The sequence below is a fragment of the Bactrocera dorsalis genome, chromosome 4 (genome assembly GCF_023373825.1).
Source record: "Bactrocera dorsalis isolate Fly_Bdor chromosome 4, ASM2337382v1, whole genome shotgun sequence".
Lineage (NCBI taxonomy): Eukaryota > Metazoa > Arthropoda > Insecta > Diptera > Tephritidae > Bactrocera > Bactrocera dorsalis.
This window is the reverse complement of record NC_064306.1, coordinates 17313812-17334137: the sequence shown is the minus strand read 5'-3', so window position 1 is coordinate 17334137 and position 20326 is coordinate 17313812. Positions and strand designations below refer to the sequence as shown.

General features: G+C 40.0%; 1 long non-coding RNA gene across 2 annotated transcripts; it reads left to right on the top strand.

Moving 5' to 3' along the window:
- The first annotated feature begins 13606 nt into the window (after window positions 1-13606).
- On the top strand, window positions 13607-18427 carry LOC125778163 (uncharacterized). Of its 2 annotated transcripts, none has more exons than XR_007422529.1 (2): window positions 13607-17189; window positions 17250-18427. It is a non-coding gene; the product is annotated as an uncharacterized LOC125778163 (long non-coding RNA). The 2 variants fall into 2 exon arrangements; XR_007422528.1 differs by having other exon boundaries at window positions 17246-18427.
- Window positions 18428-20326: the final 1899 nt, after the last annotated feature.

Sequence of the window (20326 nt, the reverse complement as noted above, 5' to 3'; positions counted from 1 at the left end):
AGGATCGACGGCAGAGAGGAGGGTGGGAATGAGTGAAGCCACTCTTAAGTGGTACCTTAGATTCATGGAAGACGGCATGACACCAGAGTCAGCTGAAAAGCGGGCTCTGAGTAGGAGCAGTGGGAACAACCCCTCTCCTAATAATGCACAACGCACAGGTGCCAATGGTGGATCGGCGGCAACTAGACGCAAAAATCGGAGGCGTCGCCGAGCTCACGCAGCCTCGCTGGAGGGACGGCGTGAAGCAAGGCTGCCGTCTCAAGAGGCACCTAGAATGGAGAAACGGAAGAGTGGCCAAATAACGCCTCAGTAGCCACCAAGACCAAAGAGGGTAAGAGAAGATAAGCCACAGGAGGCCAGTGGAAAGCGCTCCAACCCCAACCAGCAGCCGATGAGAACCGCAAGCCGCAAATACTCAGAGGCTGTAAGCAGCATCCGGATGGCAGTGTTGCCCCGCAACTACCCGGCGGAGGCCCTGGGGTTCGAACAGTTGACGGCTCTCCAGGAATGCATTGTAGATGCCCTATCTGTCGGCGAAGGCTTCACCGGAGCCTTTAACGGCATATTCTTCAAGGGCGGCATGCTGCTGGTCGACTGCCAGAATGAGAAGTCGGCCACCTGGCTAAAAGATATCACGCTAAGGCTAGGAGGTTGGAAGAGTCCGGCCCTGTGTGTAAGAAAAGGTGACGAAATTCCACAACTACACAGCATGGTGGCGTTCTTCCCCAGAAGCGCAGACAAAAGCTACGACTTCGCGCTCAGTCTGGTGAGAAACAAGAATGAAAGTTTAAGTACCTCGGCGTGGAAGGTCGTAGCAAGCAGTGTTGAGGGTTCTGGTGGAACCTCAACATCACGATGGACGATGAATCCTATAAGTACATCAGGCAGAAAGGATTCAGGTTGAATTTCCGCTTCGGCAAGATCGTTGTGAGGCCATGGAGGCCCAAGGCCACGTCTACAAGACAAGGAACTACGACGACCGAAGCACTGGCTCCACCCGTAACCCGCCCAGCAGCGCATGAGGCGACTACGGCTGTGGTTTCGGGAGAGCAAAACGAGTCCCCCAACGATCCCATCTAGGCTGGGCAGGTTGCGACCACCGCCGCGGATGTAGACAGTAGCAACGAGCCCCCCAACGAGCAAGGAGGCACGATGCCATCAATCCAAGAGCTTCTGGAAGGGCTGGAGATGCAGGTCGATGAAGAGATCGAGGACGAAGACCTGTCTCTCAGCGAACCCATATTATAAGCTCCAGAACCGGCATAGAAGTGGCTCAGGTGAACCTACATGACATCACCTGGGCATCCTTCTAATCCAGGAACCTTGGGTTTTCAGAGAAGAGGTAAGAGGCCTCAACACGAGAAGGAGCAAGGTAATCTGGGATCTCTCTAGCGAGAGACCCCGTTCTTGTGTAGTCGTTAGAGCCGATATAGACTTTTGCTGTATTTCGGAGTTTCTAACGCAAGGTCTGGTGGCGGTGCAGGTGAAGGACAAGAAAGGATCGGACTTCATCCTCGCATCCGCATACTTTCCGGGAGAGACAGCCACAGCACCCCCCCATCGATACTCAGTCTGGTGGAGTATTGCAGGGCCAACAATCTTCCCTTGACTATAGGATGCGATGCAAATGCGCATCACACGGAATTGGGTAGCACGGATTGCAACGTGAGGGGTGAGCCACTTCTTGAATTTATAATTAGTAATAACATTAGCATAGAGAATGTGGGTTGTGAACCAACCTTCATAACTAGTGTCCGCAGGGAGGTCCTAGACATTACACTGAGCAATGACAACATGATCGGGCTGATCTCACAGTGGCGGGTGTCAAAAGAGCCCTCACTGTCAGATCACAGGATCATCCGTTTTGTTCTGAGGGTGATAGTCGGGGACCGACCTCCAACTCGTAACCCTAGAAATACGAACTGGGGTATTTTCAGAGAGACTCTAAGTAAAAATATAAGTGAAGTGGAGCAGGCGGATGTTAGATCCACCACAGTTGGACTGGAGAGCAGACTGAGTGCCATAAGCCAATCCATTGTGAACGCCTATCATTGTGCCTGTCCACTGAAATCGCCCACTAGCAAACAAAGCTGCCCCTGGTGGTCCAGTAAACTCTCAGCCCTCAGACTTAGGGTGCGCAAGCTGTTCAACAAAGCCAAGCGCACAGGCAGCTGCGAGGACTACAAATAGCACCTAACAGTCTACAACAAGGAGATTAGGCTTACCAAGTCCAACAGTTTCGGGAAATTCTGTGATAGTGTCTCCTCGACCCCGGAGGCAGCTCGACTGCCCAAGGCGTTGTCGAAGGGTAAGACGGACACAGTATTATCCCTAGAAAGACAGGACGGGATCTATACGACAAGCGCGGAGGAGAGGGCAGAAACACTCCTACAAACGCAGTTCCCGGAGATGGTTCAAGCTGACCTAACCCCAACCTCGGTCACACGTAGGCCGGATCGCTCAGACTGGCTGACTGCAAGGAACCTGTTCACTGCAGACTCGGTCAGGTGGACACTGGCCTCCTTTTCGAGCTACAAGTCACCGGGAGTGGACGGCGTCTTCCCGGCCCTCTTGCAGCAAGGTATGGACATTCTCCTACCACACCTGCTAGGGCTGATGAGAGACAGCCTGGCGTTTTCGTATATCCCTGAGCCATGGAGAATTGCAAAAGTAATTTTCATCCCCAAGATAGGGAGGAGCGACTATTCGCTAGCCAAATCGTTCCGGCCTATAAGTCTCACATTCTTTATGCTGAAGGGGATGGAAAAAGTAATGGACAACCATATCAGATCGGAAGCGCTGAAGATCGCACCCCTGCATGCCAGACAACAGGCGTACAGAGCGGGTAGATCTACAAACACTGCTCTGTACCAACTCACGTCTGAGCTGCAGGAGTCGCTGGATAATGGCGAGGTTGCGATCTGCGCCTTCTTTGATATTGAGGGTGCCTTTGATAATGCGTCTCACACTAGCGCTATCAAAGCACTCGAGAGAAGGAACGTTAACCCCCCGATACGCAGATGGATAGAAGCCCTTCTGCGCACTAGGGTTGTAGAAACAACAGTTGGAGAAACTAAGATTCGTCTTGGCACCACGAGGGGCTGCCCACAGAGTAGAGTACTGTCCCCTCTGCTTTGGAGCCTGATAGTAGACGAACTATTCGAGTTGCTTACCAGCAATGGAATCCGCTGTCAAGGGTACGCGAACGACATTGTCATAATGGCGAGAGGCAAATTTGAGAACACTCTCTGTGACATTGTTCAAAGGGCCCTAAACTTGGCGAAAGGATGGTGCAACACGGTAGGGCTAAACATCAATCCAGCAAAAACCACCGTGATCCCATTCACTAAGCGGAGATCTTTTCCGGACCTGAGGTCCCTAACAATTGGAGACACAGAGGTGGAAATGTCTAAGGAGGTCAAATTCCTTGGCCTCACCTTAGACCCAATGTTAGGATGGAGCAGGCATTTGGACTTAACGCTGCCCAAAGCAACTAGAGGGCTTATGATTTGCAGACGCCTGGCCAGCAGATCATGGGGATGCAAGCCAAATATCATTAGACGGCTGTATACCATGATAGTAAGGCCTATCGTCACCTATGGAGCGGTTGCCTGGGCCACCAAAGCAGCGCAGTCCTCTGTGATTCAGAGACTGCCAAAGCTGCAAAGACTTGCTTGTGTCTGTGCTTCGGGGGCAATGCGCACATGCCCCACGGTGGCACTGGAAGTCATATTAGAGCTCACACCGCTGCATCAGGTGATCAAGCTAGCAGCAAAGCACACCATGCTGCTAATGTCAACTAAGACAGATGGACGCTCTAGCGGAAAGCACACCGCTGGCCCTCCTCCCAAGAGACGGCACAACGAAGAAAATAAACCTAAAGAAGAATTTCAAAGTAACCCTAGGCAGCAAGAAGGAGTGGAATGATTCCACGCTGGAAAGGCTGCTGGAAGACAGTACCATTCAGTGGTACACTGATGGCTCAAAAACACCGGAAGGCATTGGGGCAGGTATCGCGGGTCCGCGTACTAAGCTGTCCATTCCTATGGGCTGCTCCCAAGCATCTTCCAGGCTGAAGTTCTTGCCATTAGTCAGTGCGCTGAAGTCAACCTCAGCCGCAACTATCGCAACCAGCGCATAGCTATTCTCAGCGATAGTCAAGCGGCACTAAAAGCGATCATCATACGAGACCAAATCGCTTTTAGTCGAAGAGTGCATAGAAAGGCTAAACCGCCTGTCCTTGTGCAACCGGGTGCACCTAATTTGGGTACCAGGGCACAAGGGAGTAGAAGGAAACGAGAAGGCCGACGAACTGGCACGCAAGGCGGCAGCGTCCAAGATGTTGGGACCAGAGCCGTATATAGCAGTAGGACCCCACACTCTTAAGGATCTGCTTCGCACGGAGGAGAGAGAGGAGAGGGAGTGGCACTGGCGGCAGGCGGCAAGTATGCGTCACGCCAAGCTGCTTCTAGGAGGATATAACCTCTCCAGGTTCAAAGAATTAATGAACCTCCCCCGTGAGAAATTCCGTATCCTCGTCGCAGTCTACACAGGACACTGTAAGCTCAGGAAGCACCTGTCCAACATGGGTATGGTCTCCTGTGCTAACTGCCGGTTCTGCGACCTGGAGCAGGAAACACCAGCCCACCTAATCCTGGACTGCACAGCAATCTGTGGAAAAAGGTTCAAGGCCCTGAATTCCGTTTATATCAGCAGGGATCACATCACCTCACTGGCGCCCGGCAAACTACTGGAACTGTTCAGGCTGCTCGGGCTCTGGGAGGTCATGTGATATAGGAGAGGACACAATAGACCCTAGGTCGCGGTGCAGAACTTCAATTAATATTCTATTCTATTCTAACTAGTCACAAATTGAGATTTTACCTCAAATTGTCTCAATTAGTGACTAGAGACTGCTTACAGAATTCCATTATTAAAGTAAATCAGTTTCAAATCACTTCGATGAAGTCAGACAATTTTATATGGCGAAATCTTGATAAATTCATAAGATTAATATAATAAACTACTCAACAGCCGAAATCGTGTGATTAAGTGTCGGTCTGAACATAGTATTTTGTTATGATACAGTTTTAAAAATAACTTGTTGATATGTCTTTGTAATATAAAATGGTTTTGTGAAAATTGGTCGACTAACAGCCGTAATGCTTATCTTCTATCCATTTTAATTGAAAATATTATAAAAATGACACTCAGCTGTTTCAGAGTTTCAAACTCACATAGCTGCCGTCTGTCACCTACAAATTTGTATCTTATTAAATGCGCATTTAATCCGGACTAATGCTGCCGTCGGTCAAGGTCATGTTAAATCTTGAATTAAAATTATTTTTGCACTAAGTAATATGAAATAAATGTGTACAAATTAGTGAAGCGCTAGCGGACATAAAAGTGCAAAACATAAGTATAAAATTAATTTTACATCGCAAAAATACGTACATCTAATAGTGGTAATTTTCAACTTTAAATGCCACTAAAACATTCTTCCTTGCATATTGATTTTTTCTTATTTAAATTTAATAAACAAATAAGTAATTTTATGTAATAATATTACGTAATTAAATAATAAAATATTTTTATTTTCTTAAGAGTGCGGCCGAAGGCCGCCAACGGTACTACGCAAAAATACTTCAGTCATCGAAGTCGCGAAGTGTTCGCATACACTATCATAGCTTGAGAAAGCTATGAAAAAAATTTATTTTTATAGCTACTATAGAAAAAATAATCATGCAAAAATACAAATAAAGAAAAGGCTGTCATTGAAAAATCCTTCATGTTTGTTCTAAGTGATTTTTTAGTTAGTAAATTTAGCTAAAGAATAAAAACATAAAAGTTAAATGTAAACTTGTTTCAGTGCTTAAAGTTGTTTTTTTATATTTACAGTGAAAAGTGTGAAAACATTTAGTAAAACATTGAGAAATACCATGTGTTATTAATAAAAAATTTTGTATTTTTAATCGGAAATATTGTTACGAATTTACTCTTGCTAGTTCACTTTGTCAGGTTCGTATCTCTGAATTGACAAATAAAACCAAAACTGTTTAATTTAATTCAACAACTCTTTATTTCACAACTCGTCTACACTATAACAGTTTACTCTTAGCACTGAATGATTACGTTGGCGCTGCCACGGCTTATATAGCCACGCACTTCTCGCTGATGCCGACGTGTCCTTCTAGAATATCGCGTCTGGAAATTACCAGAACATACGGCTATACGGCGCCAGACGCAAGCAGACAGCCGCGGCGCCAGACTCAGCAATTGTTTAAGTAGACAAGCAGACAGTGCGGCGCCAGATGTCTATTGGCGCCAGATGTCTACAACAAGACAAATGCTATTCCATATACCTACAGCTAATGTTCATAATAAGGGATGCATATAGCAATACAAATACAACTTAATACTACTTTTGTAACACTGCCCTCCACTAAAGCCTGATCGTCCCGATTAGGCACAAATCCTCTTGAACCAAATGGGGCGAGCCTCTCCAAATGTACTACTTTCATTTTACATCGTGCTTTTCCATTTCTTTGTATGCGGTATACCACGTCATTAAGTCGTTTCATCACCATATAGGGTCCTTCCCAGGCTGTCTGCAGTTTCGGGGACAAGCCTTTCTTTCGAAGTGGATTGTACAACAGGACCAGATCACCTTCTTCAAAACCTTTTGAATTTGCCGCTTGATCGAACCGGTCCTTCATCTTATTGCTCATCAGATGCGTATGCTGTCTTACCATTAGATGCAATTCATTCATTTCTTCCTTTAAGGCAGAACAATAATCTCCATCATTTCTTACAGCTGTAGGATTCGTTCCAAACTTAAGATCAGCAGGGAGTCGCAGATCAGATCCGAAAATAATCTTTGCCGGCGTGTAACCAGTTGCCTCGTGCTTCGCTTATCGTTACGCCAGCAGGAACATCTGGATGCACTTGTCCCAATTCCGTTGGTCTTTATCAACGATTTTCCGCAGATGTTCTTCGAGCGTTCGGTTGAATCTCTCTACCATCCCATCTGATTGTGGGTGTAACGCTGTTGTCCGTGTCTTGTGGATGCCCAATAACGTACAGACTTCTTGGAAAATGGAAGATTCGAAATTTCTGCCTTGATCTGAGTGTAATTCGACGGGCACTCCGAACCTTGTTATCCAATTTTCTACAAACGCTTCGGCTACTGTCTTCGCTTCTTGGTTTGGTAAGGCATATACTTCTGGCCATTTACTGAAATAGTCCATGACAACCAGTAGATATTTGTTTCCGGCCGTACTGGTTGGGAACGGACCTGCAACATCCATTGCGACTCGTTCAAATGGTGATCCCACGTTGTACTGTTGTAGCCTGCCGCGACTTTTGGCTTTAGGACCTTTAGCTGCCATGCACTCTACGCAATTACTTATCCATTCTGCTATGGAATCTCGACAACCGATCCAGTAGAACCGTTGTTTAATCTTCTCTATAGTTTTTGTAATCCCAAGGTGCCCTCCACTAGGTCCATTGTGATATTCTTTCAATACTTTCGGGATCATGGACTTCGGTACTATGATCAGCAGACGAGACTGTTTGCCATCTTCGCTTTCCCAGGTACGATGAAGGTATCCATTAACGAGGTTTATGCTGTTCCATTGGGCCCAATATGCTTTTGCAGTTGGACTCTCACTACTTATTTGTTCCTTTGGTGGTCGTACCCCATTTTCTTTGGCTATTATCAGCTTTGCAAGATCAGGGTCCTCCAACTGATTGATTCTGATGCGGTGAGGAGTCCAATCATCTTCAGGTTCTATATTCAGTAATCGCACGTCGATTATACCTTCTTTTCCTTCTGATTTGGAGCAATGTTTACATTCCAGTGGACAAGGGCGACGTGATAATGCATCCGCATTTTTGTGGTGAATCCCCTTTCGATGTTCCGTTTCGAAGTCGTAATTCTGCAATCTTTCGATCCATCGTGCAATTTGGCCTTCCGGATTCTTAAACTGTAATAACCATTTTAATGCTGCATGATCAGTCCTCAGCAAGAATCGTTGTCCATACAAATACTTGTGGAAATGTTTTACACATTCTACCACAGCTAGTAGTTCTTTTCGCGTCACACAGTAGTTTTTCTCTGGTTTCCCGAGCACTCTGCTGTAATACCCAATTACTCTTTCTTGTCCGTCGATGAGCTGAGACAGGACACCTCCAATTCCATAAGCGCTCGCATCTGTATCCAGGATGAATTTCCTTCCAGGTATTGGATAAGCTAACATTGGTGCCGTACAAAGTAGTTCTTTCAGCTGCTCAAACGCTTTTTCTTGTTCCAACTGCCATACAAACGGGCGATTCTTCTTTGTTAAATCATGTAAACTTCTAGCCACGTTCGCAAATCCAGGTACAAAACGGCGGTAATACGTGCATAAGCCGAGGAAGCTGCGGAGTTCATGTATGTTGGTGGGTTGAGGCCAATCTTTAACTGCTTTTATTTTTCCCTCCTCGGTGTGAATCCCCTCAGTTGACACTTTATGTCCGAGATATGTGACCTGCTTCTTCCATAATGAACACTTTTTGGGATTCAAGCGTAATCCGGCTGATGCTATTCGCTGAAAGACTTCCTCTAGATTTTTCAGATGATCATCAAAACTTTTTCCCATGATGATAATGTCATCAAGATACACCAAACATGTCTTCCAGTTGAGTCCTTTTAACACATGTTCCATCAGTCGCTCGAACGTTGCAGGCGCATTACATAACCCAAATGGCATCACAGAGAATTCCCATAACCCGTCGCCCATACTGAAAGCGGTCTTTTCACGGTCACGCTCATCGATCTCGACTTGCCAATATCCACTTTGTAGATCTAATGTAGAAAACCATTTCGCTCCAGACAAGGTGTCTAATGTATCGTCGATTCTTGGTAGAGGATAACTGTCTTTCTTTGTGACATCATTCAACTTCCTATAATCTACGCAGAAACGGGTGCTACCATCTTTCTTTTTAACTAAGACAATAGGTGAGCTCCATGGACTTATTGAAGGTTCGATTACACCGTTTTTGTGCATGTCTTCAATAATTTTGTTAGCATCCTCACGTTTTGCTAGTGGAACCCTACGCGGAGCTTGTCGGATTGGTTTAGCGTCTCCGGTATTTATGCGATGTTTGACAATGCCGGTTCTTCCTGTGTTTCCTTCGTTTGCAAATATGGATGCGTATTTTTCTAATAGATTTTCTGCTTTTAATTTTTCATTTCCATGCAGTTCGTTCAGCAAATTATTTAGGAGTGTAGGACTTATCTGTTGTGGCTCAATAGTAGGCTTCTGTTGTGACCGTTCGCATCGTGCTATTGCACTTATATTCTGGCACTGTCCAATTACTGCTCCTTTCTTCAGACTTATAGGCGTGTTGAATTCATTCACTACTCTGACCGGAATGGTGGCGTCTTCTCTAGTTTTCACAAGCGTTCTTCCTACCAATATGGGTGTATCTATTTTTGTTGGTTCCACAATCCACAATTCTTCAGTCCCACCTCCTCCATTCACTTTAGCCCAAACAATCGCCTCAGATTTTGGTGGAATACTCTGATTATCATCAACAATCACCCTCTTACTTTCAACGTTGGTCACATATCCGGTGTTTATAGGCATCTCCATGTTCTGGCAAAACAGCATTTGCTTGTTTAAATCCAAAGTAACCCCGTGATCAATCATGAAATCTACTCCAATTATAATTTCATCCGTGATTTCTGCTACGATGAAGGTGTGATTAACTTCCAGGGTACCAATCATCACTTCGCAAAACACTTTTCCCGCGACAGCTGCTTCCTCCCCGGTGGCCGTTCGAAGCTTGCAACCGACTAGTGGTTCAACCGTTCCTCTTACCACATCCGGTCGGATGATTGAATGTGTGGCACCAGTATCCAAAGTAAGCGTTGACATTCGTCCATTTACGATGCCGTTGATAGTAAGATTGTTGTCATGGCGACCTATTTGTGATATCGAGATGGCGGGGCAAATAGTTGTGGGAACCAGCTCACGCCCCTTTGAACTGTTCCGTTTTAGTTTAACGACTTGTGAGATGTGGATGCTCCGTCCTCGTTATCTGTTGGTTGTTTCCGTTTTGATGGGTTTACCTTTATATTGCAATTTCGGGCAAAGTGACCCGCTTTTCCACAGTTGAAACATCTTCCTGTTGTATTTACTCGCGGTGCAGCAATTGCCTTCAGAGTCTTCAACATTTCTTCCATCAGCGCCGGTTGTTCCATTTCAACCCTCTGTACTTTGTGTGCTGGTTTACTTAGTAGGGAAGCTGTTTCCTGTGTGAGGGCGTGCGAAACCGTTTCAGCAAACGTTCTTTTTGGCAATGCATATGTGGCGCGTTTGGTATCCACATCACGAATTCCATTTATGAAACATTGAATTTTTACCCTCTCAATGTAATCCACAGGTGCATCTGCATTTGCCAAATGAGCCAGTCGTTCTATTTCAGTTGCGAACTCTTGCAATGACTCGTTCATTTTCTGACCCCTATTTTGCAGTTCGATCTGGTATATTTGTTTCCGGTGCTCACTACCATATCGTCTTTCTATCGCACTCATCAATGCCTCATAGTTGTCCCGTTCACAGTCTGGAATAGTCTGAAGGATTTCTGCCGCAGGTCCTTTCAATGATACAAACAAGGACGCCACTTTGTCCGCTGCATTCCAATTATTGGCCATTGCTGTCTTTTCAAACTGAAGTTTGAAAATTTGAAATGGAATACTTCCATCGAATGCGGGTGCCTTCAATCTTTGGATATTTGTTGATGGTGCAGGGCCATGCAGTTGCAGTTCTCGCACACGATTACTTAATTGAAGAACTTCTGATTTTAAATTTTCTTCGTCATTTTTTAAAGTGCTTAATTCGTCTTCAAATTTTGAAAATTTCTCTTGCACTTGTGTATTATTCTCTGTAATCTGTTGTGTAAGGCGAGACTCTAACTGTGATGTATTTTCAGCTATTTGCGTCATTTGCTGTGCCAGACGATTTTCTGTTTGCACTACATTTTCTGTTATTCGTGATATATTTTCAGCTATTTGCTGTGCCAGGCGATTTTCTGTTTGCACTGCATTTTCTGCTATTTGCCTAATAGCCACTAATAACATGTTAGTGTCTACGCTTGATGATGTTCGTTGTTCTTCTAATTTTTCTTCTACCTTTGTAGAAATTCCTGGCCCATCAAATTCGAACTCGTCCACATTAATTCCATCCGCTTCCATTGCTTCACGTAATCGTGCCTGCAGATCCGCCTTTTGCCCGCTTATCGGCAAATTACGCTCCTCCAGTTCTTTTTTTAATTGCTGAATTCTCAATTCTCCGAATTTAACCATCTTGAATTTGGATTATTTGACAATCCCACTTCTGACACCAATTGTTACGAATTTACTGCTTGCTAGTTCACTTTGTTAGGTTCGTATCTCTCTCTGGATTGACAAATAAAACCAAAACTGTTTAATTTAATTCAACAACTCTTTATTTCACAACTCGTCTACACTATAGCAGTTTACTCTTAGCACTGAATGATTACGTTGGCGCTGCCACGGCTTATATAGCCACGCACTTCTCGCTGATGCCGACGTGTCCTTCTAGAATATCGCGTCTGGAAATTACCAGAACATACGGCTATACGGCGCCAGACGCAAGCAGACAGTCGCGGCGCCAGACTCAGCAATTGTTTAACTAGACAAGCAGACAGTGCGGCGCCAGATGTCTATTGTTTCGACAAGCAGACAGCCGTGGCGCCAGATGTCTACAACAAGACAAATGCTATTCCATATACCTACAGCTATTGTTCATAATCAGGGATGCATATAGTAATACAAATACAACTTAATACTACTTTTTGTAACAATATTTAAAAAAGTTTATGTGTTAGCAACGCAGCATTTTTGCATATTTCTCCTCTGGAGAAGCTCCCCTATCAGCACATACCCCATATTTACGGATATTCGACCCCACCGCCAAAGTAAAAGGAATTGTACCCAAATGTAACTTTAATTCAATGTTTAAGTGTTATTAAATTCGTTTCCGCTTCAAAAAAATAATCCCGATCGAACCAACACCGAGGTGTCTTCAGTTCTTTCTTCCCAGCAAGACGGAGGTAACAGATTGCAGAATTTTTCAAGAATTTTTTGCGTTTTAAGTGGTACTTATTTCATAAATATTTTAATTAAAAATAATTATTTTAAATATAGTTTTCTATATAAGAAGTGTATTTTGATAGGTCATCGATTCGCGATAAATTTGTTATCCTGCAAAGTTCAACATTGTGGAATGGTGTGGCAAAGAACACCAAAACTCTAGCTGCTGAATATCTCACGAATCTACTGAAGAATCGAGGAAAAATGATTGATGTAAGTTTACTAAAAACGACTGGACATTGCTGGCGGTGATATCACCCGATATCTGTTTAAAGTTAGTGGCGCTTAGTACATCCATTAGTATTATAATAAAGCTAGGCAAAAGGACCTTAAAAAATTACTTTTTTACAGTTTCAGCTACAGGGTGGTCATACGTTTAATCAAACCGCTGACTTTGAAACTGTGCATGATGAAAGAGAGAGAAGAAAGATAGAACAGCTTGTAGATTTGAAAACAACGTTTAAGGACAAGTTATGGTAGCGTTTAACAACATACAAACCATCGTATAAACATACAAGTAACAAATCCTATAATTTTCACCCAAACATACACAGGCGAAAGCTTATAGAATGACAGAAATTATATTAAGAATGCCATAGAATGAGGCCGATTCAGGGCAAAAAGCCAGGCACTTCATTAGGGTTTCCTAAATATTCTACTACTAAAACGGCCACATGCCTTAGAAAAGGCAAGAGTATGTTGCCGTGTTATGCTATCCAATTTATTACTTTAAGTATGTTTTTATTAAATTTTCAAATATATTTCGATTATTAAAATTCATAAAGACTAAATTTACCTAGTTTTTATTAAAATTTTATTTATTGTATCAATATATATTTTTGTTTAAGTTATTACAAATAGTTTTGTTTAGTATTGTATGTATTATATGTGTGAAAATAGGCCTCTTGTGGAACCTAACACCCAAAAAAATATATTGGTAACGCGCCTATATTGCTCTTTACTATTTTTAAGTCCTTTTATTTAAATCTCTGTGCCGAAAAATCAACTATTTCGATCAGGTGATCTCAGCTATTGGCGACCATATGATTCATTTGTTACTTGTATGTTTCTACAATGATACAAACGGCCGAAATCGACATATGACCGAAATTGTACAAACATATGGTGCCATCTGGTGATTCGTGTGCTTAAGAATGATGTAGAGAAAGTAATTGGAAATGAAAAACAGTTACAGAGAAAAAAATAAAATCTATTCTAATTTGTAGAAAAATGGTTTTCTTTTATTATTTTGCATTGCTTCTAGTATATAAAAATAAAATACTAACAAAAACATTCTATTATAATTAATAAGGAGAAATACTTGAAAGATAAATATTAAGAAATACATTTGCTGCCACTGTTCTATTACTAGGTCGGAAGGCTTCTTGTATTTCAACCGGATTTCTTGTCCAGCAGTTACGATGAGTCGATGAGGAGGCTCTCATTAACGTGCTGTCTAAGCCTCAGTTCGTGAGACTTTGCAATTTTAGAGATCTCATTTACCAATGAAATTACGCTTAAACCACTGTGCAGATCAGCAGATCTAATGTACCACAGAGCATTAACTAAAGTTCATAGTACCTTACTTTGAAAGCGCTGAATGCTGGCAATACAGCTTTGACTTGTAGCATAGTTGGGCTCCGTAGGCCCAAACTGGCTTTAAGACTTGATTAATAATAACAGTTTGTTTTGTATTGATAGCGTGGATTTCCTGACATGCCCCAGCGTATCTTAGCATCTAAGGTGATACCTAGGTAATTAGCACTGTTATGATGTGGTATAGGAATGTTTTTTTGTATAAATTGGACAAAATGCCGGCTTTTCATGGCAAAATCGACATGAATTGATTTGGTGTCGTTTAATTTTATGCGCCACTTAGATGCCCACTTAGTAATTGCGTTGAGTGCTGTTTGCACTCGTCGACTAGATACTGAAGTTGTCTCTCCATCTGCTAATAAAGCTGTGTCATCCGCAAATGTCGCTGTCATATACATATGTAAGTAGAATCAGATGGTAGGTCACTGGTAAAAAGCAAATAAAGCATTGGCCCCAACACGCTTTCTTGGGGAACACCCGTTTTTATTGGTTGCAAGTTTGAATATGTATCCTCTTGTTTAATGTGGAAGTATCTATCTTTTAGGTATGAAGAAATTATTTCACAAAATTGTTTGGGTAGCATGTATTTCAATTTGAGCAGTAGACCCGTATACCAAACTTTGTCAAAAGCTTGAGACACGTCCAAAAAGGCCGCCGTACAAACGTTTATTTATCGATTGTATTTTCAACGAAATTAACGATTCGGTGTACCTAATCAATTGTTGAATGGTGGTCAGTGAAGCCAAATTGATGTGTTGGTATTAGATGTTTATGACCGATTATTGGTTTAAGTCTATTTATGAGTACATTCTTAAAGATTTTATATAAAGCTGGCAGCAGCGAAATTGGTCTGTATGATGTAACATCGTGTACTGCAGAGATAAAGAGATCCCCAACTCCTCTCTCACTGGAAGTGAGATAGCAATTGCTAAACGTCAAAACCTACCAAACTTTGACAGTTGACTGCATTGAGTAGGTGTTGACGTTGCGCAATTGGAAGAAAAGAGACGACCGGATTGAAATCCCGCCAAAATAATATTAGAATGGAGGAATTCATAACGGCCATCGTTTCTTCACAGAAAAAAGAATTAGGAAAAAGTGAAGTAGTGAAGAACAAGTGAATAGTGAATGAAGTGAATGAGTTTTGTTTAAATATATAAATTATAATAAATATAAATCAGCAAATATAAACGTTAGTACCATAAAAGTAATTTGCGTACATAATTATATGTAAATCACATATTAATTTACAATGTGGAAAAAGTGCATTGTGGGCTGCAGCGAGGGAAATACCGTATTTAGATTTAGGCAAGTAATTTTAAGAAATTTAGACTATATATATTGTGCAAAAAGTGAATAATGAATAATAAAAATCCGGTGTAACAATTTTTTTTAAAAAGCAGAAAGAGTGTAATAGAATTATCGATAAATTTCGATATTTTGAAAGTTAATTTCTTAAATATAGGGGTATCAGACCAGCCTTGTTAATTCGTTAGTCGTTATTCGGTAGTTTTTTACATATATTTTGTTTTTGTAAAATTAACAGACTATCGTTCTACCGAGTAACGAACTATCCATCTGGCAAGCTTGAATTACCAAATTAACTGGCTTCGGTCTGAATACCCCTTATATAAATCTAACGTTAAGACGGGAAAGGAAACTGTGAGCTGCCTTTAGAACCTGATGCTACAGTAATTTCGGAACATAGTAATAATGTTCTACTTAATGTGTGTTCACTATTGAATAAGTCCTGTAACAGCGGACAATACTTCCAGAATGAATCAATAGCAGATCCTGAAAAAACGGACGCAGCAAATTTATCAAGATTCAATTCATGAAAAAGTGGAACAAGGTACAAAAGTATAAATCCTGAAATAGTGGATAATACTTTCACCAAGATTCGCAGTTTCTGAAATAGCGGACAATGTTGAATCCTGGAGGAGATAAAACAAAAATACCATATTCCCACCAAGTGGAGACACCAGCATCACTACATACCAAATTAAAGGATGAAAAAAACAGTAAATAAATAACAACAAAAAAATCTTTGGGATCAATCTCAACAACGACGATCTCCATCAGTCCCAATGGACGTGGATCGACTTTGTCAAACAAAAAATCAGCAATTGGTTAATGACGGAATGACACAGCCAATAATTCCAAAAAAAGCTAAACTAACTAAAAGAAAAATTCATATGAAAAACGAAAAAATAATTAACTATATAATATAGAAAGGTATTAATTATAAACATAAAAAATTAATCAAACATAAACAAAAAGTGAAAATTTCCACAAATACAGGCAATAATTCCAAAAAAAAGACACCGAGACAAAGAAAAAGACAACAAAAAAGGAAAATGGTTGTTGAATTCCAGAAAATTAAAGCTAATTCAAAACTAAATTATAAGAGAAAAGAAAACATCATATAAATCACGAAATAATAATTAAGTATATAATATAAAAGTTATTAATTATATAAAAAATTAATCAAACACATACACTAATTAATAATTATACGCCGAGACATGTAATAAGTTAGTCTTAAATAAATAAAGAGTACACATTTCGGTGCGGTTCAAAATATGTACTTTTGCCGAAATTATTGCCGAAAAAATAAATTATACTCAAACCTACATATGTACACATATGCGCACACTTGTAAATATGTCACCCACAAAACCTACGAACATTGTTCTACAAAAACAACAATCGTCTCAAATAGCATCAGCAGCGTCATAAGTCAATATGGCAACCAAACAGTCGATGCCCAAATTTAGAGTAAAATGCGCATTTTCATTCATGAGCGCAAGAGCAGTTTCAACAAGCAAAGACGATTCATTCATAAAAGCAGACACCGTCACATCTCCCCGAACATGCCTTTACCTAAAAGCGACAATGGCAAAATCTAAAAATCATAAATTGAACAATTTCTGATGTTTCTTCTGGAAAAGAAAAGTGTCAATCCCGCAAAGCGCAGAAATAAGGGACAAAAGTGGCAACATGGCTCTTGTCGATTTGATATATTTTACAAATCCAAATTATTTTTCCTCGGCTCGCAAAAATCTGCGTCTATATGTATACAAGCTCAAACATAAACTTATATATTTATGCTGGCTTGAGGGCGAAGCTGTTATATAAACAGCACATAAAACGAAAGTATAGGTATAACTTTAAATTAATAAAAATATTAAATTTCTTTCTGTAACTTTAGGCTCTTGGTTCTACTGTGAGCTCTTTGTTAGTTTCTGTAATTATTTTCTTAATATTCTGTTTTCAACTCACATTTAAAAACCATCGCGATCCTGCTACACAGGTATGCATGCTGCGTAATGCCTAAAAAACTAATTTTTTATTTAGTTAGTGCTTTTATGTGACGCTTAACCATTTCTAATTTGCTGGTGTGACGTCAAATAACGTGAAATTGTGTGTTTATGTAAGTACTTGATTATACATATTCCTACAAATTTATTGATTTGTTCATAATTGAAGATAGAAATTCTGATGTGTGCAGTTGTATAAAATGTACGTTGCTTGTCCAATTGACCTTTGCCAGAATACGATTCAACAACACCATGGTTGCAACAATTATGCTAATTTTTCGTTTAATGGCCTTGTATAAATAAAGAACAGTTTTTAAAATCACTTCAGTCCAGAAAAAAAAAATATATCACAAAATGTTAGGTGGACACTTTCAACAACAAATGGGCCAACTTTTTGTACAGCATTTGCAATTAACTACTGTAGGTGTAATGTTCCCGAAAATTGCTGAACATATTTTCAAGTGTTTGCCTTTAGTTCACCAACTCGGACGCTTTGAAGAAATTAATGGGTATGATTGGCACCAGGGATAAAGGGTTGTTAAACTTATTCCAGTGTGAGAGCGCCTCAAAATAAGCGTTTTTTATAACATTTTCCATTATGGCCAGATTGGACAAAATACTAATTTTTGGACATTTAAATTAAAACACCCAACATTTAGTAAGAATAAAAACTACTATTTAGTGGTTATTTAATACCTAGAGAATCAAATTAAATCTTTGTATGGCATGTTAAAACAACTGACTTTTGACTTTTGAATACCCAATAAAAGGTTTTAAGCTTTTTAGCTCTTAATCAATAAATGTTTTTAATAATTTCCCATCGAAAATAATACTATGATGCTTGATATTACAAAATGTTTTATCAAATACATTTACATTTCATAAATTTATTTAATTTTCATTGTTTTACATTTTTTGTAAGTGCAACAAATCTCTCCGTTTACATATTTTTTTGGTAAGATTTCAATCTGGCCATCGCTCGTTTCTAATTGCTAAACGTCAAAACCTACTGAACTCGATTAGCTGTCAAAGTTCACTAGGTTTTGACGTTTAGCAATTAGCAAAGGAGTTAAACATCTCTTTATCTCTGATTGGCACACCAGTCAGGGCATTGTGACGAGTCCGTCGGCGGAATGCGTGAAAAAAGAGCGATCATTGTATAACCCTACAAGTAACAAAAGAATCAGCTGTTTTCCAAGAATTTTCCACAGCTGAGATCACCTGATCGAAATCTGCCTTTTTTAAGCACAGAGATGTAATTAAAAGAAATGTAGTAGATCAACTTTTTAGTGAAAAAGTATTTGTAACGGAAAACACTAATAAAAACTTTCAAGAATATTTTTGAAACAAAGGTTTTTTGGATATTTATTGCTCTTCCTCACCACCTCTGAGGTTGCAATGGAGGCTTCCCCAGGAGGCCTATTTTCACCCTTTTTATATATACAATTTTAAATCATTCTACTTATTATAAAAATATATAAAGTCAGGTACAATTCATGAATATTAATTACATTAAAAATATCACATTGACAATATATGTCAAAACAATCAACTGGAAACTATTTAAACAAAAACCAAAATAAATATAAAAAAATCAGGGACAATTCCAAGTCAAAACAATCAACTTGTAATTATTTAAACAAAAACTAAAATAAATATAAAAAAATTGGGTACAATTCCATTGTAAACATTAACAACACAAGTCATAACAATCAACTTGTGTTAATTTTAACAAAACCAAAAATTAATATAAAAAAACTTAAAAAAATGTCCGTTGAAATGATTTGACACATTACACCGTTGCACGAAATACATCGTTTTTCAAAAATATTATATAGATATTTTTTTATAAAATTGGAAACATTTAATAATATATTGATTTAATAATTAATATTTTGGACAAAACTGATTAAATTTAATATTTAGGAATTTAAATAATAGAAAAATATTTGAATATTTTATAAAAATATTGTTAAAGTTATAAATTTTAAAACCTAACAAGGCGACACACTATAACAGATTTGAGGCATTTGAACGGTTTAGTAGTAGAATATTTGGGGGCAAACCGTACCAAGTGACTAATTAGTAGCAAAATATTTGGGGGACACTCAAACCAAGTGCCTAATTTTTAGTAGAATATTTAGGGACAACCCGTACCAAGGGCCTTATTTGTAGTCGATTTTTGCGTATGTGTTAGTGAAAAATGAAGGATTGGTCACTTGTAGGTTTATACAAAGACAGCGATTTATCAATGTCTTATAGCAGAAACAGTCAAAAACGCTACTCCCTTCCCTCCTTTTTCTTCCTTATCGGCAAAATGTGTGCACAGATGAGCACGTAGAAATCAGCCATCTTTGACTTGCTTTCATTTGAACAATGTTGCCTTTGCTCAATACGCATATATTGTTTTGTACACATCTATGTTTTCAATTACAATTTTTTATAATATAAAATATCAAAACTGAAAACAAACTATTAAAAATGGTTTATATTTTTATAAATAAAAGCATTTGGCTCTGATTTTGAGTTATTTTAAGAAAATTTCAAACATATTGAACAGATTGAATTATAAAAGTTGATAATTACTACAGTATATCGATATTGGCAACCCTGCGTTGTGAGAGAGCTACGTTTCTACGGCAAAAATCCAAATGCCGTGAACTCTCCCGGCATTTACATCAAAGAGAGAAGGGAGTAGCGTTTTTCACTGTCCACTTACATTGCGCGCTCATAAGGTAGGTCGTATCAGGTAGGGAGTAGCGTTTTTGACTGGTTCTGCTATGAAGGTGATAAAACGAAACTTGACGAATGTATTGATGACATTTACAAAAAACTAAATTTGTAGAATTAACTGCTTAATTCCCTAAGCTGTAATCACAACTTTTCGTATTTGTAGAAAGAATGAAGAACTCTCATAAAAGAGTTCGGATACTAAATATCGCATAAAAAGCCAACAACAAACTCATTTTTTTTAATTTCAGCTTTTCACCGTTAAGCTCGGCCATTTTGAATGTTCATTTAACTGTTGACAGCTGCTTTGCTTGCACGTGTTTTGTATCATCTTCGATTTTTACCTATCAAAAAATTGCACCACGATAATGCCTCTGCTCACACATCGTTGCTTGTGCGCGACTTTTTGGCCAAAAACAACACACTAATGATGCCGCAGCCACCGTATTCCCCAGATCTGGCCCCTTGTGACTTTTTCTTGTTCCCTAAACTGAAGAGGCCCATGAAAGGAGGACGTTAC